The following is a 22,809-nucleotide window of genomic DNA, read 5'->3' on the forward strand; positions in this document are numbered from 1 at the left end:
AGTCAGATCCTTTACTTGAGTAAAAGTACAATAAATGCATTTTACTAGCAAGGCTCCTACGTGTTGGCTAGTAACTAACTTCAAAGAAAGAGGAACATTACACACTTAATTTTTTGATGATCATCAGTTTCCTGTTTTATTTTGTAGTCTATACTATCTATATATAGCCGGTTACCTCCAGGATCTGTGCTAAGCTAGGCTAGCGGTGGGTGTGTCAGACAGCCTTACAGCATGCACGGAGATGAGAAGGGTATGTGTGGACTTATCTAACTCTGGGGGATACGGTGAATAAGCTAAAGTCCCAATAAGTCGGCGTGTTCCTTTAACTAAAAGTACTAATATCACACTGTAAACATACTCTGTTACAGTTAAAGTCCTGCACTGAAAATGTTACTTCAATAAAAGTATGTAAGTATCATCAGGAGAATGTAGTTGTTGTTTTAAAACCTTGTAGAAAGTGTAAAGGATCAACCAGGTGTGTGTTTAATGGTCTAATCATCTCAGCTGGACTTGTAGCCGTTATATTGTTGGCTAGTTTACTTTTAAAACATCAGATTTTATAAACTACATGTGTTTTGTGTGCAGTAATCTTAATGTGTAAAGTAACTAGTAACTAAAGCTGTAACAGATGAATGTAGTGGAGTAAAAAGTACAATATTTCTCTCTGAAATGTAGCGGAGTAGAAGTAGAAAGTGGCATGAAAAGAAAAGACTCAAAGTACAAGTACCTCAACATTTGGACTACTAAGTACAGTACTGGAGTACATATACTTAGTTACATTCCACCACTGGTTTTGGGCATAGTTTTACAATCTGTTGCTTCATAATACAAACATGTAACAGAGAAACATTTCTAAAATCGACATGAAATCAACATAAGCCATCTTAGGACATGAAGGAAGGACACATGACAGACAATACTACATCTTATAAAGTGACTGTAAGAATTAAAGTGCTGGTGTATTTATTGCACTTTGCTCTGTTGTGCTAAGATTTACTATTGGAGTTCAGCACTCCTTGATAGAGGCAGCAAGCTCCCTCACCATAACGGCCAGCAGAGGATGTACTTCCTGCAGCAGCTGAAGAAGTTCAACCTGTCAAAGACTATGACGGTTCACTTCTCCACTGCCATCATTGAGTCCATCCTCAGCTGCAACATCACCATCTGGTACTCTGCTGCCACCTAAGGAGGGCAGACTGCAGCGTATCATCGGCTCTGCTGAGAAGGTGATTGGCTGCAATCTGCCGTCTCTCCAGGACCTGTAAGCCTTCAGGACAGTGGATCTGGCCTTGACCAGGACTTGACCGGGCGTGGTGCTACACGGCTGAGATAACACTGACTACAGATCAGACCAAGAGTCTGATGTGTCATGATCACCCAGTTTTGGGATTGTGTTCAGCATGGATTGGAGCATCACTAACCATCACCAGTGTAATCAGCAGGGTGCATGCGATTAGAATCTTAATAATGCCCTGTGCACTCGGCGAGCTGAGCCTGGATATGGGCTCTAACATGAGGATTAGCACAGGAGATACTGTATCCAAGAGGAAGAATTTCCTCTATATGTTGTGGGCTGCCACGCAGGACATATTTTGACTGGGGGGGGGGGCTGCCTTATGCGTTAATAACACATAGCATTGCTATTTTGAGTAAAGTGTATCCTGTCTGTGTGATCGCCCTACAGACAAACATACGTGAGAACACTTCACTCTGCCGTTTAATTGTAGGAATTCGGCTTTGTGCTGCTCTGCAGGGTTTGGTAAAATTGTAGACCTACTTTAGAGCAGCTTTTATAAACATTATCTTTGTCTTTCCATTTTATTTAGTACCGTATCCAATATTAGGGCTACATATGGTCTTACATTAGTCACTTTTCTATACAATGTAAGTTTTTATGCTAAGGCCTATAAGGTTTAATCATTTAATCCGAAAAAAAAAATAGTTAGGCTAGTACCCAATTTTACCAGTATGTCTGCACATCTGTTTATTGCAGCACAACAACAGTTACAATGGTCAAATTACATTAAACTGGAATTGTCTCCCCGTTTTCTTTAATAGTTAAGAACATCGGATATTTTAATCAATGATGATATTGGGCGCTAAACTCAAATTGCCCTCTGGTTTTGATTGGATTGGATTTGAAATGGTCCCCTTATTATAGGCTACTGGACGTGCATGCACTTAAACCCTCTGAGACCGAGCTTGTCTATAACAACACGGTCTCACGGCAGTTCGTGAAATGGTCACGTAATTTTTAATCTATTGATTCGTGGACACGGACACGTTTATGTATAACAAAATGGCAGTTTAATTTATCGGTAAAGGCTGGCTCCTTACCGTCTTCTTCCTCTGAAAGACAACAGCTGTGGCTTTCCGATGCTGTCCTGTCCCCGGGGAGATCGTAGCCCGTACAACATGTTTTCTATCCAGTCTGTGCTTCTTTTCGGGGACTTAGGTAGCCTACAATAAATGCATACTCTTAGATCAAGTATTGATAGTCTTGTTGTCCATATTTTATACATAATCGACCATCCATTAATGTTTACTGTTGTTAGCTTTGTTGCTAAAAACAAACAAACGTACTGTTCCTGTGAGAGAAAATTGTGCCTTTGTTGGGGACTTTCAGCGGTGGATGAATCCACATTTGGTGCTGTAGTGAGTATTTGTGGCAGCAGGATGGTGTGTGTGTGTGTGTGTGTGTGTGTGTGTGTGTGTGTGTGTGTGTGTGTGTTGTTGAGTCAGAGTAAAGAACAGTGTGTGTGTTGATGGTGATGGAGGAACATGTCAGCCAGTGCAGCAGTGTGTCTCACTGATGACATGTTATGATCCATCAGGCTGTGATACACACACAAGGCTTGTTAGCAGAGACATCCACTGCTGCTTTGGGTCTGCACACGGGATTGGTTGACTAGAAGACAAATATAATGTAATATAATTCCAAATGTAATCAGCCTCATCCTGTAAATGCATTACTAGAGTACTTTATTTTCCTCTCATTGTCTTGAAGAATAATTCTGGTTTATTCAGACTTAGTTCTTATACTCATTGTTTCGGCAATCATCCCCATCAGTACTAACAACATTCTATTCACCAGGTGTGAGAGACATGAGCATTCAGCTTCAGATCAGACAGGTTGGAAACAAATCCCAGGATAGTCAAATGTTTGTGGAAAAGAAAATGAAGGCAAACGGTCAAACTGAATAGATTGATTTATGGAACTGATCCTAATTCTTGTATGTATTTGCATGATGTGCCTCTGTGCTGTGTCAGTAAGAGATCTGTATCCTGTTGCTCAGCAGAGGGCAGCAGAGTCTCAGTTTTCACTGAAACACTAACTCAAATATGAGCAGTGCTCTACCATATAGTCTCTTTTCTTGTGTGTTATACCACGAACCTTATCATGTATGACCTAAGTATTGTTCTTCTAATGTATTTGTCACAGTGTGGGATTCACTGTATGCCTGAGTGTGCATCATTACAGATACAGAGGAGAAAGATACAGAGTTGCAGGTAAGCAGAATGATTAATGCTGCCTGACACACATTGTCTACCATCCATACATCTATCCATCCTCCCTCCTGACAACTCCTCAGCATGGTCACCATAATCCAGCGTGATCAGGCATTGTGGGTAGCAGCCTTCATCCTTTTTTCTCTCCATGATATCATTTTCTACTACTTCCCTTCATCCTCTGGGTCTAAAGTTTCCAAACCACATATTCTAAACCCAGCGTTTGTGAAGAGTTCTGAAGGAGGACTCTCTGGTTTCCTCTGTTAGATATACAAGCAGCCATGCTCCGTCTCAGAGGTAAAGTGTGGGCGGAGGAATCTCATGTAGCCTACACCGCAGGACAGGATCTGACTTCATCATCCATGACACAACTCCTGCTTCTCTGTATGCTTTGTTTAATATTAATGGTACTTTTACTTCACAGTGTGGTGAATTAAGACTGCATTTTGTACTTCATCAGTTAGAGAGCACTCAATATGAACCATCAAATCTAAACTATGAGAAATAAAGTCTGCCTGTATCTGCCTGCTACATGCTTAATGTTGACATGATAGTTGTCATAAGCAAGGAAACATTTATTGGTATCAACAATATATCTGGGCCATTGTTGTGTGTTGGCTAGTTCCTCAGCACTGCTAACTGCTCTTTTATTTTGAAACAAAATAAACACTGCTTTAGCAACCATTTTAACAGTGAATTAAACAATATCCCAATAAGAATGGTTTGAACTGAGCCTGATTGCAGCTGTTAAAGTTTAAATGACTCATTTCAAAGTAAAGCAGCCCTAGTTCAACCACACGTTGAAATATACACACAGTTGCCAGCTGAGTGAATATTTGGTCTCGGCTCACTATCTGTAGCTCTCAGTAGAACATTATAACCATCACAATGTATCGCAAGACTGTTGTAAAACACTGCATTAGCTTAGCTTAGCTTAGGAATGAGGAAATGAGAGAAAAGATGAGAAAGATGCTAAATTGCCCACATAGTGGAAGGGTTTTATAGTTTCTATTTAGTCAGATTTTAATTTAATTGCCAAAATCATGCTGTTTCTGTTAAATAAGGGAAGTTTAATGTAGATCCAAAGGTCGTAGGTTCGATCCCCTGCGCCAGAGGACCCAAAGCTTACCGGTGAGTTTAGTAAGTTGTCTTTATACTGTCCACTACTTTGTTGTTGTACTAAACAAAGTTTTGGTGGAATAAGATATTAGGAAGCTTGTGAAACAATTGAAACAAATTATTTATAACTTTTAGATTGACTTTTGAACAAAATATCTGTTTTTAGTACTGCAGATACTTATACATTTGTTAATCCTACTATATTTGGTTAATATTAAAAGTTAGTCTTGTGTGTATTCAGTTGCCTCATTATGGTAGTGTCAAATACTTTTCTTTTTCTTTTAACAATGTATGACAGGTAAAACCAAGCATTTTTAGTTCTCTTTTCTCTACAGGTAAGTATGACATAATCATATAACGGCAAGTAATATGCTCAGCAGTGTGTAGACTATTATTTGGAATAATATTGAAATGAAGCCAATATAAATATAAACATGTCAACTTTATTACATTATTGCTCTGAACAAACCCATATGTCTTGAGGTAATGAATAATATTGTTTAGAAATGACTGACTATACACAGGTTTGTTTTGACACCAGGTAGGAAAACAAGAGAATCAACAAACTAATATATTCTGTACAATGTAAAACACACACAAAATGTAAAGCACAATACATAATAGTATTGTATGCATACATTTAAATTTTTGATTTAATGCTCTATAGAAAAAGTGGTGAAACCAACTACACACCTGTTTCATCCCTATAATAGATGCAGCAAGTCCCACAAATTTACCCCCTTATCGGATTTTAACAAAGTTTGGTACATACGTTCAAGTCGTGGTGTTAAATGTTTCGATCAATTTTAGACAGGATTGCTACGGCAGAACTTGAGTTATAGGCAATTCCCTGCTAGCCCCGCCCAGTAGGAAGTTCTTTGATTAATGGCGGCCATGTTTTATGACAAATTTTGTTAATTTATATCTTGATAGAATCAAAACTGACAAAGTTCTATTCATTAAACTGTAAAAATACCATCATGGCCGACATTTATGGTCCAAGAGGCTTTTTTATAGAGCACATTGAGCTGGACTTGTGTGAGGAATTTCATGTCAATTGGGCTCACCGTGTGGGGGGCGTGGCCTTTAAAACTTTTGGCCTAAGTTATAGCGCCACCATCAGGCTGAATTGCATCATATTCTTTGGAATGATTGAGCACATGAGCATCAGTTATGGTGACAATTGTTATGTCTCTAGCTCGTTCCAGCACCCAGTAACTTGAGAAAAGGCATAATTTAGCATATAATGCCAACTAGGCCACGCCCACATGCACCAATCAATATGACACTTCAGATCCTGGTTACTACTCGCCCCCAGACCATGTGTACTCATTTTGGTGAAATTCCGTCTACCGGATTTTGCGGTACGGTTTGTGGTATTTTTGGCGCCCCCTATAGGTTAAACTCATAATCCTTGGGTCAGCCTATTCCTCATACACTGAAGATATCTTACAAATATGATGATTGGTTAAACCATTAAGCCCCACCCTTGGCGTAATTCTTTAATTGATTGTGGCCATGTTTTTTCACCAATCTTGCTCATCATCAAAATTGAAGTTCTATTAATTTTACTGTTTTCCACATTATGCAAATTAGCCAAACATTCCATCACTGCGGTCCTCTATGGTCCAAGAGGCTTTTTTGTAGAGCACATTGAGCTGCCTGTGTGTGAGAAATTTCAAGTCAATCGGACTTACGGCCTGAGGGGCGTTTTCTTTCCAAAATTGCTTTTTTGATCCTTAATTGTAGCGCCACCATGTGGCAGATTGGGCTCATATTTCTTGGGAACGAATGCACATCATTTCCAGTGATTGGGCAAAGTTTTCATTCCAGCTCACGAGAATTTGAGTATATATATATATATATATATATATATATATATATATATATATATATATATATATATATATATATATTAGGGCTGTCAATCGATTAAAAAATGTAATCTAATTAATTACATACTCTGTGATTAATAAATCGAAATTAATCAAATACATAATTAACGGTGCCTTCGGTGCCTAATTTATCGCACCCTTGTGACGAAAAGAGAGCTGAGCCAGAAGGCAAAGCTCTCAATCTACCGGTCAGTTTTCGTTCCTACCCTCACCTATGGTCATGAAGGCTGGGTCATGACCGAAAGAACGAGATCCAGGGTACAAGCGGCCGAAATGGGTTTCCTCAGGAGGGTGGCTGGTGTCTCCCTTAGAGATAGGGTGAGAAGCTCAGTCATCAGTGAGGAGCTCGGAGTAGAGCTGCTGCTCCTTCGCGTCGAAAGGAGCCAGTTGAGGTGGTTCGGGCATCTGGTAAGGATGCCCCCTGGGCGCCTCCCTAGGGAGGTGTTCCAGGCACGTCCAGCTGGGAGGAGGCCTCGGGGAAGACCCAGGACTAGGTGGAGGGATTATATCTCCAACCTGGCCTGGGAACGCCTCGGGATCCCCCAGTCGGAGCTGGTTAGTGTGGCTCGGGAAAGGGAAGTTTGGGGTCCCCTGCTGGAGCTGCTACCCCCGCGACCCATTACCGGATAAGCGGAAGAAGATGGATGGATGGATATATATATATATATATATACAGTCATGTGAAAAAAATAGGACACCCATGCTAAAGTTGACTAAAAAAAGGAATACAAAAATCATCTTTTGGAAATTGATCTTAATGCCTCAATTAAAAAATGAGGAAAAATCCAATCTTTAAGGAGACCAATTGTCTTTGTGAATGAATAATGTATCATAAATAAATAAATGTTCTTCCTTAAAATACAGGGGGCATAAGTAAGTACACCCCTATGTTAAATTCCCATAGAGGCAGGCAGATTTTTATTTTGAAAGGCCAGTTATTTCATGGATCCAGGATACTATGCATCCTGATAAAGTTCCCTTGGCCTTTGGAATTAAAATAGCCCCACATCTTCACATACCCTTCACCATACCTAGAGATTGGCATGGGGTACTTTCCATAAAATCATCTCTCAATGCAAATCAAACCAGCTATTAGGCTAACTGAAATAAAACCATGTTAATCTCTAGGTATGGTGAAGGGTATGTGATGATGTGGGGGCCAAGGGAACTTTATCAGGATGCATAGTATCCTGGATCCATGAAATAACTGGCCTTTAAAAATAAAAATCTGCCTGCCTCTATGGGAATTTAACATAGGGGTGTACTTACTTATGCCCCCTGTATTTTAAGGAAGAACATTTATTTATTTACGATACATTATTCATTCACAAACAAAATTGGTGTCCTTAAAGATTGCATTTTCCTAATTTTTTTAATTAAGGCATTAAGATCAATTTCCTAAAGATTATTTTTTTATTCCTCTTTTTAGTCAACTTTAGCATGGGTGTCCTAATTTGTTCACATGACTGTATATACACACTACCGGTCAAAAGTTTGGGGTCACTTAGAAATTTCCATTCCACTCCATTATAGACGGAATACCAGCTGAGATCAGTTGCATTGTTTTTTTAATCAGGGCAGCAGTTTTCAGATTACATTATGTGCTTACATAATTGCAAAAGGGTTCTCAATGTTTTCTCAGTTAGCCTTTTAAAATGATATCAGATTAATAAACAGAATGGGCCTTTGGAACATTGGATGAATGGTTGCTGATAATGGGCAATGTAGATAAAGATCAGCCACTTCTTTCTACAACATTCTCATTTCCTACAGTCGAGAACCCTTTTGACATTATGTACATAATGTAACCTGATTAAAAAGACAATGCAACTGATCTCAGCTGGTATTCTGTCTGGAATGGAGTGGAATGGAAATTTCTAAGTGACCCCTAACTTTTGACCGGTAGTGTGTGTGTGTGTATATATGGTGAAAGTCAAAATATATATATATATATATATATATATATATATATATATATATATATATATTGACTTTCACCATCTCATTCCCCCTGTATAATCACTTATTGTCATTGCTTGCAGGGCCCTGGAGAAGACACGCGGCACTGTGTTCTCTGCTCTGTTTGTGTTTGGGCCAGCAGCTGTTTTACTACTCAATGGAAATAGTGAATGGCATTCAGGAGATGCCGCTGGGCTCTCAGAGCTTCTACCTGCTGTGTTGTTCATCATTACGGTAAAGAATTAGCTACTGACAGGCAGGGCTGCTTCTGAACACTCCCTCTCACTTTGAACTGAACCTTAATATATGCCTGTTAGCCCAGCGCAGTGTTCTCCAGCTAAGATGGAAAAGTTGTGAATGTTCACCTCTTTTAGCTCTGACTCACCAGAGTCAGGTCAGGTCATTGGCATACGTATCTCTGGGTCAACATGTCAGAGGTCATCAGTTCAGATCAATCAGACACACATCATTTCACACTAATCAGTGAGTCCACCTCACCTCACTCCATAGAATCATTGTTTGAATGGGGCTATTGTAAGGTCTATACAGTTAAATGAACAGTAGTACGTATCACTCAGCAACACTCTATAACCCATGGTTAGCATGGGGCCCTGGCTGGAAAACTCCTGCAGTGGGGAAGAAACTCATGGACTCCCACAAACCCAAGCGAAGCCCCTTTCATGTGGGATTTTAACAGTGTAAGCCACATTCTGGTGGCTTGAGCTCACTTCCAGACATCTTGTGGTTCTGCTTCCCCCTGCTGATGTGGTGAATACACACATTCTCATAATGTCCTTCATTAGTCTTTGCAAATACAGAGACTTTGAAACAGATGCATGCAGTCAGCGGGGAATGGAACAAACTAGAGATGACGGAAGGGCTGACTCCCACACCTCAAAAATCTGCTTAGCTAAACCGTCTGTTCCTGGTGCCATGGCAACACCATCAGCAATGTCGAGAAAGCTTCCGAGGTTCCTTTGTGAGCAACTTTTTTCCATAAACACACTGTACGGACCCGCGTTCCCAAACATCTGGATTCAGGCTGGCAGATGCAAACGACTTGTATTTATTTAGGTGTTGCTCAAATCTCCATGACTTTGAAACATTTTGAGATCGGATCTTTTTTCCCTCTTGGCTGAGGGCTTTCTTCTGGTCTTGTGTGGCTCAATGTGGTACAGCATGGCTCTAACATTACCAAAATTTCCCATTTGGGCCACCCAGGAAATGCATGCGCTCATGATGCTGTAAGCTACTAAGATTAAAAACTTCAAAACTTCACATGTCAGAGCCTGTGTCATATTCTGTAAGCATGCAGCTGGCCTGTTGAACCAGATGGTGGAGTGTTGGGCCAGGGTCATATGTTAAGGTTGACCTGCATAGGAAGCAGAGTCATGGGGAAACTGAATTATCTCTGACAGAACCAGGTGACTCCCCAGAGAACACAGCTATCAAACGGCACCCCAGGCTACATGACTGCACAGAAACCACAGGTGGTACTGGGTCATTGTTTCTCATGGTGGGGAAAAGAGCCTCAGAGATATGAGTTGGTTAGAGTTAGATACAGGCGCGCTATCTCTCGGGAATCGGGATGATAAAGCAGCTGTCTGAAGGCACTCGGTAGAAGCAATTTTTCATTTTTAACAAGGAAAGTTCTTCAGAGTCGTTGGTACTGATAGCTTGCAATGTACAGTATTTTGTTAGAAATGCAACAATAAAATGAAATAATAAATCTACAGTTGCTTTATTGTAATCATGAGCACAGTATGAGTGATTCTGTTTTTTTACATCAGGAAAGTGAGAAACCTCCGCAGACCCCCGCTCTTGGTGGGCGGTGTCGACGGTGCCGGTTGGGGGTGTGATGAACAGTGGCAATAATAGTCACAGTAAAGATAATGGATCAGTGACTAAGAAATGGTAGTTGTAGTAGTTCATGGCGTAGTAGAGCACTGCAGGGCGTAGCATGGCATAGCAGGATGTAGCAGGGCACTGCAGGGTGTAGCAGGGTGTAGCAGGGCATAGCAGGGCGCCGAGCAGGACCCCGGCCACAGCTGCAACCATGATTTAGGTGCCACCCTAATCCAAGGAAAAGTGCGGGACAAGAAAACATAAGGAGTTCGGGGAATAAGCTCCCCAGAGCTAGGTTAGTAACAAGCATTTCTGGGACATGGATGCACACAGATGGAAAGAGAGAGGAGAGAGGAGCTCAGTGTGTCAAAGGAAGGAAGTCCCCCGGCAGTCTAAAACTATAACAGCTTTAGTTAAGAGCTGGTGCAAGGCAAACCTGAGCCAGTTCTAAAAGGGTTGGTAGATGAATCTAACGACTAGATATACACCCTCCCCTGCCGGTCTAGGCGAACGATATATATATATATATATATATATATATATATATATATATAGGGAGAGAGAGAGAGAGAGATAGAGAGATAGAGATATATATATATATATAGATAGATATATAGATAGAGAGATAGATAGATAGATAGAGAGATAGATAGATAGATAGATAATACTTTGTGAGTGGTTAATAATTGTTTTGTAACTGTCTATAAACATTATTTGCTTATAATAATTAGTTCAAGATTAATATGTGGTTAATAAAGCATCAACTAACATAAATGTATTGCTTCAGTGATCAATAAAAGATGATCATTTGATTACTAGTGCATTGATAATACCGATTTAAATAATGTTTATAGATGATTTACAAAGTATTTATTAACCACTGACATGGTATTATAATCATCAGCTGCAACTTTATAATAGCATCCACATAATGTTTATTAACAGTTTACAAACAATTTCTTAAAGGTTTACAAATCATTTGGTAATCTTTAACAAATACTTAATATATGTTGGGACTGAGGAAAGTAAGAATTAAACATTATCTCTCAACATGGCCTGTGGTAAATTCCAAAGCCTTTTTCACCAAACTCCTACAAGCAAAGCTCACAAAATGTCGGAGATCCTAACATCCCATTGGCTAAGAGTCTTTGAGTGCAAGTCTTTAAAACTTTCCAACACACCTCTGCTCTCTTTGTCTTCCGTTGCTGGCTCATGCTGCAAAAGGATGTACGCAAGCACTTGTGCGAAATCACTCCATTTCCCAAGAAAAGTGGATTTATTTCGGCGTTCTGGCGGACACCATTGGACTCTGTGAAACACGGCCAAAGTTTCGAATCTGCAGGAGAGAACACCGTTTCTCTAGAAGAAACTCGGACAACACGAACACCGTTGTTTCTTCAAAGTCAACTCTAGCTTGTTCCCCGCTGCCCTGGGGGTCAACAAGCTTTTCCGCGCACCGCTGACGAGTGGCCAGATTACGTTCTGTTTTACCGTGGAAATCTATGGACAAAACCGAATGGACAACATACAGTAAGGCTTAGTGTTCTGGGCAGAGATTTAGAACATAGTATGTTTTATTAATGAGTGAAGGCTAATGTTGCCATTGATTTGCCATTAATGTATTTGATTAATAATAAGTGCTGCTGGTGCATGTTTTGATTGTTAATCTGTGATCAGGACCGCCGTGTCCCATTATTTTCTGTGAAAGCACCACTGATCAAGGTGCATGGTTGATATGTTGTGTTGAATACTGTACCTTGTGAAACTGAAAATGCTACATTGCGGCTCCTTCCACGGAATTTAGTTACTGTTCAGAGAGAATAAACTCTGTTGGTCCGTCTGGCTACAGCCCGCAAGGTGACGAGAACGCCACCCCGCGGTCCTGTGTAGACCGATGGAGCTGTGGTTATCTCTGCGAAGAATCAGCTGTTTAGCTCACCAGAGTGTGTATGATGAACGTCCCCTTTGTTCAGACAAAGATCTCAGAGTCTGCCCTAACTTCACGTTAGTCCAGACCTGGGGGAACGAGAGGACTGGTCATTATTGATAATCAAGATCCAAAGTGTCTTGTGCTTCTCTCACCTTTTACACACTAACAGAACACACACACATGTGCCATTTTGTACAGCTGGCCTCGCTAGCCTACATAGTCATGTGAGAGCGTAACACAGCTTCACAACTGCACTCCGTAGTGTGTTCTTTTGTCTGCAACATGTGTTTCACAGTAGCTAAACGGCTAGCCCCTAGCCACTGGGGTTAAGTAGCCTATTGTGTATCTCTCTTGTCTGCACACATTAGCTTGAACAGCTAACCGGCTAACTCATAGCCGCATAGGGCTGCAACCATAGACTGTATATATTATATTAACATATAATAATGTACAGTCTATGGCTGCAACCAACTCCACGATCCGCCATCTTGGATCTCTTGATCACGTGGTTTAGCTACCCCTGCGTCTCGTCATCTCCCCCCTCCTCTTTCACACACACACACACACACACACACACACACACACACACACACACACACACACACACACGCACACACGCACACACACGCACACACACACACACACACACACACACACACACACACACACACACACACGCGCACACACACGCACACGCACACACACACGCACACACACGCACACACACACACACACACACACACACACACACACACACACACACACAGTCCCACAGACGCAGAGACGCTACACGTCTGTTTGTTTTCTGTTGGTTGTAGTTTGTAAAAGGTATATAGGTTTTGATTGATTGAAGAACAATTGGCCATTGATAATTTGGAGTTAAATCAATTCTGTTATACATTAAATAGCAGTTGTCTGTGATTATTTGTGTATTTGTTGTAAATAATTGCTGGTTAAACAGGTCTGTGCTTGGATTCACCCTTCATTTTGTTCCTTTAGAAAATACCAGATAGATTAACCAAATTAATCAAGATCGGTATTTTAAAGGGAACACCATCTATGAGACTCTTTCACAGCTCAACTATTGGTCCCTGGTTCCAGGGTGGTGCCCCGTTTTGATTGTTTGTCAATTTGGTGAAGTTATTAATACACATATTCATAACTGCATTAATATTGATAAAACATTTTTGATAATTTGCCAATAATTGAATTTGTGCCCTACCTATTCCAAACATATTATATATAAAATGTTATGTGTTGCAACAATAAAATGTTAAAATAACTAACTTCATTGTTTGTTGAAAGTAAAATAACTACTAACTAAAGTTTAATTAACATGATATGTTTTCCACGTATCACTGATGGTTACTATAAAGTGTTACCCAGACCTTATCATCATGCATTTCATAAACATATAAAGTGTGTAGCCACTGCGTCTGCTGGTCACTCCTAACTGACTGCAGGAGCTCTCGGAAATCATTTGATAAGGATCAGGATCTACAATTCAAAGTTTCCTCTAATAAAACAACCCATCAACACTCAAATGTGCTCAAATGGGATTATGGCCATGTCCTTACATTGGGGCATGATTGAATGTGACACATGGGGGCCAGCCTAGGCCTACATGGGCAAAGAAAAGTTTAAGGTATGGTTTGCAACACTAAATGAATAGGGCATTTGTAAAGGCACTTCTCTGTGAAAAGCAACATGGACTCTGTAGTTGTGCCACAGAGCTCTTCAGCCCCTCGCTGCAGAGGAAGGGATTCTAGAGTCTGGTTAGCGAACAACTGTAGATTCAAAATGAAACAGGATGGAAGCTTTTCACTAGGGATGCACAGATACTGTGCTCATGTACTCATACTCATAAAAACTACTCCGACACCACTGCACCCGATACCACTTCATGCATCACTACTTGTGACACTAGTTAATACTACACTTGGCAGCAGTTAACGTTAACCTACCATTGGCTAATAGCTTGCTTATACTCGTTTACAAATCTTAAAGCTAAACAGTCTAAAACAGAGATCTTCAACAGGCGGTCCGGGACCCTTAGAGAGTCCTCAGAGTTTCTGTAGCAGGGCCATCTTTTTTTATAAAAAATGTTGTTTTTATTTCAAAAGTTAAAATATGTCTGAAAATATACATAAACTTCAGTCCAACATATTAATAGCAAAGATATTAATATTAATTTTCTTTTTCTTTTTTTACACAACATTGATGAAAGGCTTACTGGCCTGTAAGTAAGGTAGCCACTGAGGTAGCCATACTCAGATACAGTTAAGCTTCAATGAATCACTGTGCTACATGTATGTTTAACATTAAAGTGCCCATGTTATGTCACTTTTTCTGGGATTTGGGGTGTTATGTTGTGTCTCTGGTGCTTCCACACGCAAAAAAAAACAAAAACATCCATGCTGTTTAGAGTGAGATCCGGTTTCTGAATGTGTCCTGCCTTCAGTCTCCGGGTGAGCTGGTCAAAATCTGCACAGCTTTCTACGTCATTAGCCGAAACATTTGGTGGGTGCTAACCACTTTAGCTAATACCACATCAGCTAACTGTTTCTCCAACTTCGGTCAGTACAAGGCAGGATTAGCCGGGAGACTTCTTCTAAACGAGGGCACACTTCCAACTTTGCGTGGAATACCTGCAGACGAGGGACATGTAAGTAGTTCTATAGTGTTGTAGCAGTGTTTTGAGAACGAGGTGGCTAACGGCTAGCAGCACTAGCTTCTAGCTAGTAGTCCTTACCTAGCTACTGCGCATGTGCGACTCCCAACAAAGATGGAACAGAAGTGAGATGTCTCACTCTGTAGCTAAAACAGAGAGCTCAACACACAGGGTGAAAAGAGGAGCTGCAGCAATGTGCAGTACAACAAAAATATGGTGTTTTCTGAAAATTAAACCATGTAAACCTATTCTGGTACAACCTCTAAATACAATTATGAACCTGAAAATGAGCATAATATGGCCACTTTAAAAACATAACGTAAAATATATGAAAATGTCAATAATTATTATTTTAATAGCTTTACATTGTATGCACCATAAAAAAGTTATGTCCATGTGAAGGCTTTAGGCCACCCTACACGTTATTGTAGGCCCAGTTTAATATGCAACTCAATTATATTCAATACGTAATAGGGGATCCCTACTCCGTCTTTTTTTCAGCTAAGGGGTCCTTGGCCTAAAAAACGTTGAAGTGCTAATGTGGTCTGCAGCTCTTCGAACAGTGAGTCAAGGGTGGAGCTGCTACAGTTTTTAATGCACATTTGCATACTGGCTTCAATTTGTTCTGGCTGCGAGGCTGTATCATCATCTTATAGACATGCTGATGCAACACTGGTGTGATTGTCATGAAACTTGGTGAAAAGGGTGTGGCATGAGCCAAGGAAGAACCCATGATATTTTGGAGCAGAAATACACACATTATTTCTCACTTTCGTTACATGCATGGGCAAAGGTTTTTGCTTTAACTCGCAATTTCCGCCAACTGCGGAACGGCTACGGATCGGCTCTGCCGCGTGTCGGCTCCGCCGTCCTTCAATACCCACCAGGTACGGATTTGTTGCGGAACGGCTGCGGCCATGACTCACAGCTGAAGTCACGAGGACAAATGAGATCTCGCAAATTCACATATGATCGTGCGATTTAACAGGATGTAGTTTCTATAAACAGAACCACAAAACCAACAACAGTTTGTTTCAGGCCTGTGTCCGCCCATTATGACGTTTCCAAGGTGTAGTGCAGGGAAATATGATCCGCCGTGAGCACGGTGTATTTTATTTAGAAAATGAACCAGATGTTTTATTTTGTTTCTGTGCTCGACTTCCTGTCCCGCACTATCTGTCGTGTAATGAATTGCTGCGGAGCTCTCCGGCATCCATCAAAAATAGAAGCTCTTCGTATCAGCTCTGGAGGGCTGCGGACCGCCGGAGCTGGGATGGAGTCAGAACGCAGCCGTTCTGCAGTCAGTGAAAATACACACACTGACTTTAATGGAAACCTAATTAGTGCAGCTTGAATGTATTTTGAATGTATTTTATCTAAACCAATCCTGTGGTAGAGTGGAGCGAGGCCTCCCCTGCTGTGAAGAGGTTTCCTGTGAATGTACAGACTCATGAAATGAGAGAACTGACCATCAATACTGTACTAATTCAACCCAGGTCCTCTCTGTGCTTTAAAGACATTCTGAACCACTCTGTTCCACAAAGCCATAAAGTACATTGTGTGTGTGCTGGAGGTGATGTTCCTATAAAGCTTCTATTGTTTCGGCGGTTTTGAAACCGTCAGATTCTTCCCTTTCAGATCGCCTTGCGGTCGGCTTCCAAGAGGCTTGGGTCTGTCTGTCTCTGGATGGTCTGGACTTACAACAGGCTTTATTTTCTTTGCTGGAAGCAGGATCCTCTGAAGCATCGGGGCCTCTTGCGGGGCCATGTTTTCCTTGTCAACGGCTACTGTTTTCTTTGGAGGCCTTATGATCTCCCTGATAGCGGCGCAGCAGCACGAGGTGAAGCCTTTTCCTCACAGAGTGACATTTGTGGAGCAAAACAAAAAAATGGCATCGGTGAAAAGAAGCTGTATGGTTCTCATTATCACACGTTCGGTCCTGAACCTTCAATTTATGAGCCCAGCTCCGCTCTGAACCGACTGCTACACAGATGTTGCTGCTTTGTGAAATGAATGGCTGTTGCATGTGATGTAGGGATGTAAATCATGTTCAATGGCATCTCATTTAGACTTGGCCTTCTAACTGTAGCCCTCCGGTGGCTTGCCCGTGTGTTTAATATCCTGCAGATGTGTGTAACCTGCTTTTAAAATGTAGATACATTTCTTCATTCATTGAGCAAAGTCTTCCAACCATGTCCCCATTGTCTTCTTTGTCATCAGCAAAGGTGGAAGTTGCAATTACAAAATTTCTGATAAACGTGCGTTCTGTGAGCCAAGAGATGCTGATTAAAATGTGTTGCTGTAGCTTGATGAGATCAGACGTCTGTCGATCATATTTCAACCAAAGCCTTGATGATGATACTTCTGTGTGTATGAACGGAGCTGTGGTGTCTCGCAATAGTTCAGCTACCTAACAAAGAGCGGAAAATAAAGAGTGTGTTCAGATGGCTGGGGATTAAAGAAAATTAAAGTGCACACTAATTAATTGACCAAATTAGTAACATTCCAAACTGTGATTGCCGAAGTGTGTAGACAAGTGTGGATGTTTGGCTCCTCAAACACAGGGCTTTCAAGCCGGGGAGCTGAGTTCATGTCCCAGAAGAAGATAAGGAGAAAACACAAGACTTTCACCCAGGAAACGGCTGTTCATGTCACCAAACCAAACTGCAGCAGCGGGTCTCCCCAAAGTCCACAGACTGTAGGAACAATATCGGACCTGGGCCGGGTCCCTGATGTGAAAGCCTCCTAACAGGCACTGTTTCTACTGTCTGATGTACAGGCATAGTTCGGTATTATTTAATATAGCTAAATATTATTTAATGCGCACATGAAAGCCAACTTTTTGATACTATCATTTTTTTAAAGATATTTTTTAAAGGGAAGGCTGAAACAAATATAAATCTGGGATGAGAAAAAACTAAATGCCCTCCTTTGCTCTCCCAAAATAAATCCAGACTCTACTCCCTTCAGCAATAAATAAATAAATAAATAAATGTGCATGTGGGCTCTCCAGACATATGCTCAGAGACTAATTAACGTGCTGGGTCATAGTGGGACACGGTGAATAATAGAGTTAAGAGCTATTCATCTGAAAGGCTGGTTCCCCTCTATGAAGATGCCTGCATAAGCTGTGGCCTTCCAGCTCGCTTTCACTAACCATTCATTAGACAAGAAGCCCCCACTACTGAGCTAACTTTTACCTCTCAGTCTTCTGATAATGTCTTTCTGCTGCTGCTGCAATATGAAGGACAGTGTTTATGCATCTCCAGCCCTCCCCCGAGGCTTTGATCGTTCACGTTCAAAGACTGGTGCACTACGAGCACCTGGATCTCCCTGATGCTTTACAAGGTGCAACTATGTGGCAGAAATGATAATAATAGTTATTATTTCCTTCTACTGCTGTTTGAAAGGTGGGTGTTAACATGGAATGGTGGCATCTCAACATGACCATTAAGTTGCAAAACAGAAATAGTGAAAAGGATTCACCAGAGAAAAAAGGTGAGGTGAACCATTGTATAAACTCTTTCTTTACATAGCATTTTAGCTATCATCTGCAAATGAATGTCAGCCCCTACCTGGCAGTGATGTGTCTGCTATCAAACCTGTGGCCTGAGGAGATAGGGGACTCTGTTACTGTTAAACCTACTATTTACACAAACTGGCTGTCTCTACCTACCTGTTTTCCTGTATGTTTTAGTCCTGTCAGAAAATGAGTTTGGGGCTCAATGGTATGGTAGCGCTGACTAATCAAATGCTGGCAGCTCGGGTAGTCAGAGCGTCAGCAGCACCACGCTGGCTTCCTGCCTTTTTCTGTATTTAAATGGAACAATCTTGCGACTTGGCCAAACTCTCTCAGTGCACATGCCTGATGAAAAGACTGAGGAATTTCAAGTTGTGTTGAACAAACTACTGGCACAGACTCAGGGAGTGGACCAAGTTAAAAGTTATTTTTCTCTATCTCACGTTACAGCTTGGTAAGAGCGGCCCCTCCGGATGCTTTTTATTGCCGCTGTAAAGTTGTTGCAGCTTTACATGTGTAACCAGTGTAACCTACCTAACCAGTGTAACTAGTGTAACCTGTGCACAGAAACATTTCAGTCATCATGCAAGTTTATTCCAGTAATTAAAAGATCTTTGACACCATCAGTAAAATCAATTTATAGGGGTGAGACCCTGTAAATTGGTAAAGAGGTCCCCTGGGGGCCGTAGATGGGGCCCCGACACCGGTGAGAGGAGAAACAGACACAAAACAGCAAGGCTGCATCGCCGAGCAGGGAATGGGGCAGTTTGATCCATTAAAACTGAGCTTGGTAATACTGTATGCACCACTAAAGCCCAACCTGAGGGGTCCTAATGCAATGCCTGCGGGGCCCTGTGTTGTACATGGGACCCAGTTAAATAGAGTTTTTTAGTATAGTGGGTTTTTAGAGATTTTAGCAGAGAAAAGCTCTATGGAGCTGAGGAGTGGATGATCATGGTGGTTTCATTACTCCCAGCAGCTCCTTTCACATTACACATGGGGATTTAATCCTTTGTTAATATCAAAATATAGCAGCTTTAACTACAACAACATAAAAACACTTCTTACAACCTGCTATTTCTATAAATGAACTCTTTATTGAAGATATAAATCTTATAAATCTTCCCATTAGGTGGTTGACCTTGCCCAAAGGATAAAAGGATTGAATTAGTGTTTTAATGGAAAGCGCTAGATGTTTACCTAAATGCTGTTTCAGCTTTTCCTCCATACCAAGAATATAACTGAATACATCAGGTGTGGTGGATGGAAAACATGCAGCTCTTGGCAGAAAATGTCCAGAAGTGCTGCCATCGGCTTTGAGGTACACAACTTCAGAGATGAGAAAAATATTGGTCGATGGATGATTTATAGTTACAGTGGAACTACAGCGGTGACATGGCACATTGCTCTCCATAAACATACAGTGAGTGGCGGTGGGGGTGAACTCACTTTGTGTCAATGCAACATGATTTCCTGCATTTCTGCGGCACACCACAGAACCAAGAGGTCAGAGGTGAGGCGGGAGCACAAAGGCGCTCTGTTCTCTGAGATCTTCTGACCTGTGGACCAACAACAGCTTTTCCAGGCCCCAGACTCTGCCTGCTGCAGGGATCTCAGGGGTCCTCCGGCTCAGCCTTATGGGGGTCTCTGTGTTATACACTCACAGAGAGACACTTTTCTAGACATCACATTTGCTACTGGAGCCTTTAAGCATGAACTATGACACAACACTCAGTAAGCACCCCTCAGAGACACATTGCCTTCCTGACACAATGCTCCTTTTGAGACACAGAGGGCAAAATCTATGAGGTGTGGGAGGTAGTCCTAATAATAAACTGTCCAAAGAGAGGCATGCAGTTCAGAGGGGAGGCATGGACAAGCCCACTGGAGGGTTTGCGCAGGCGAGTTGTTCGACTTCTAAAATCCAACTGGAAAATATGGATGAGGAATGTGAGTAATGATTTCCGTTCCCTCAATGACTACTGTTGAGGTACGCTTAAGCAAGTAACTTAACCCTTTAACTCTCTGACGGCTGCTCAGAGCCCACGAGCAGAAGGTTGTCATGGAAAGCTGTGGAAATGTGAGTATGAAGCATGAAATCCAAGTGATCCTTTTTTTCTTATATTCAGTTTTGTCTCCGTGTTTTGGCAACATGTGTCAGAGCACATAGCCACAGTGTCTGTTCTCTTGACATCACTTTCTTTTGATTGAGTTTGAGTTTTCTGCCTCTGGTCAGCCACAGTGTTTGGCTCATGCTCATAATCCAGATATGTCATTTTCTTGGGCACCAGAAACCAAATCTGTGTGCAAGTGAATACTATATACTGTATGTATTTCAATGGTGAAATGTCAGAACTAAGTCAATTTGCACGATTCTTTTGCAGAGGGTTCAACTTTGACAAACTTTGACAAATCAACAAAGTTGAGCCAACACCTCCAACCTTCTTAACAGTGCTGAACTTTGAGAGAAGGGAAAGAACCGTAGTCCAACACAGGGGAAGCTATCTTATTAGCTCATTTTATTGTTTATAGTTTATATAGAAATCAACTGACTGGGATCATTTTTATCTTCATCTGAAACTGTTTTTGAAGAGGGAGCAGTCATGTAGTCATGATTAATAGGGTGCTCCTGTTGTATGGTAATTTATTGTATTAGCTTGTGTTGTGTTTTGTTTTGTCTGTATTTCCGTGTGAGTTGTATTTTATGGTATGTATCTATTGTTGATTTTGAATTCTTCACTGTCTTTTATGTACAGTAACTGTTGAGTTATTGTATTTTTAAAAAAAGGGGTCCATCTAGGGACGTGTATTGCAAATTAGCTTAGGCTATAAATGCTGTGGTGTGTGGCATATAGGTCTATGCTACATACTTTTCCCTATACAAATAAACATTAAACAAACTAACACTGAGTAACAAAGAAATGATCTTCTGTTGAGTACCATATGCCATTGTATTTAATCTAGTAGCTGTTAGCTGACATCACTGTTTCACTATGCTGTTGACCGTGATGAGGGACTCCCTGTGGGCGGATTCAGAAGGAGCTGACGTACCTTCTGGCATCTTGCTTGAAGCCATGTGTGGTGACCTGTAGCTGGCCCAGGGTCTGTCTGGAGAAGAGATCCTATGCAGTAAAAGCAGACACACAGAGCAACGTGATGACTGACACAGTCCTCTTAATGTAGGGATATTTTCTCATTGCATCATGAGCCCCTGGGGAAAGGGTTAATCCTCTCTGAAGAGTTTTTTTCTGCTTCCTCTACTTCTCAGTTCAAAGAGCCATTGTGTTATTGCTAGTTCAGTTAAACAATGCATCTATTGTGTACTTTTCCTATGATATCATGTATTGTCAGCCATTTAGCAGACTTTTCTTTGCACACAAATTGAGTGCTCATCAGGCTCAATTAAGTCAACATATGGCAATTATCATAGATTAGTATCTCCCATCGGCCGGGCTAATTGGGGAGGTCTGACGGCATTCTGCGTTGGCCATTAGAGTTGAATAGGGTTTAACAGGACTAAAGCCTAGCTTTGCTGTGATTTATACTATCAAATGAGGAGCGTCAGGCACTGGCAGCAGTTTCAGCTTAATTGCCACCATTAATCACCCCCCCCTCCTCCCCCCGCATCATTGGGTCCAGTCTCAGCTCACCTACAGTGGCCTACAGTGCTTTAATGTAATTGTTCCCACCGGATTCAGCAGGAGTTGCTAATGATCAGGTAAGTGTTCAAACGTGGCTCCAGAGGGTGAAGTCATGTGTTTTCTTTTTCTCCAGAGGTCAAGCCAAAGGGGTGAGAAGGGGGGCATACAATCCAATGCTCTGGCCCTGTCTCCCCACATCTGCAATGGAGTTTTAGAGTATTGTGAAATTGAGATAAATGTACAGCTGGCTGCTTATTAATGGATTTTCTTTAAGTCTGCGACCCAACAGGTAAATTAGTTCCCCAAGCTAACGTTAGTCAAAGTGTTGAAATATGAAAGCATCAAACATGCATCTCAGATTTGATTTTATAATTATGCAGGTCCATATTTAGATGACATGTACTGACCTCCAGCTTCATCAAACACATGTATCAGGCTCAATGGGATATGGTCAATATCAAAATGGATTTGGAGGAACGCTGACTGAGAATCAAGTTTGTGGAATCCCTGGATAGATCATTAGAGTATCTGCTCATTGTGCCTCTCTAACTCTTCCCAGCATTGAGAAAGTAGGATATGAGATTTATTGATTATACTTCACCTCCCTTCTCTCCTTGTGGTGAGCAGCTGGCCTTGTACTTAACTCTCTGAAACTGTATGTTGGAGAGGGATGAATACCTCCAAGCACACCCTTCCATACAAGCTCTCCAATCTGGAGC

The 22,809-nt window shown here is 41.4% G+C and overlaps 1 long non-coding RNA gene across 1 annotated transcript; it reads right to left on the reverse strand.

The window, feature by feature from the left end:
• Positions 1-5,449: 5,449 nt before the first annotated feature.
• LOC118493925 lies at positions 5,450-22,449 on the reverse strand. Its single transcript, XR_004895975.1, has 3 exons — positions 22,438-22,449; positions 17,821-17,830; positions 5,450-5,554 (listed from the first exon to the last, which is right to left on the reverse strand). It is a non-coding gene; the product is annotated as an uncharacterized LOC118493925 (long non-coding RNA).
• Between the last annotated feature and the right edge of the window lie 360 nt (positions 22,450-22,809).

This window comes from Sander lucioperca, chromosome 2 (genome assembly GCF_008315115.2).
Source record: "Sander lucioperca isolate FBNREF2018 chromosome 2, SLUC_FBN_1.2, whole genome shotgun sequence".
Taxonomy (NCBI): Eukaryota; Metazoa; Chordata; class Actinopteri; order Perciformes; family Percidae; genus Sander; species Sander lucioperca.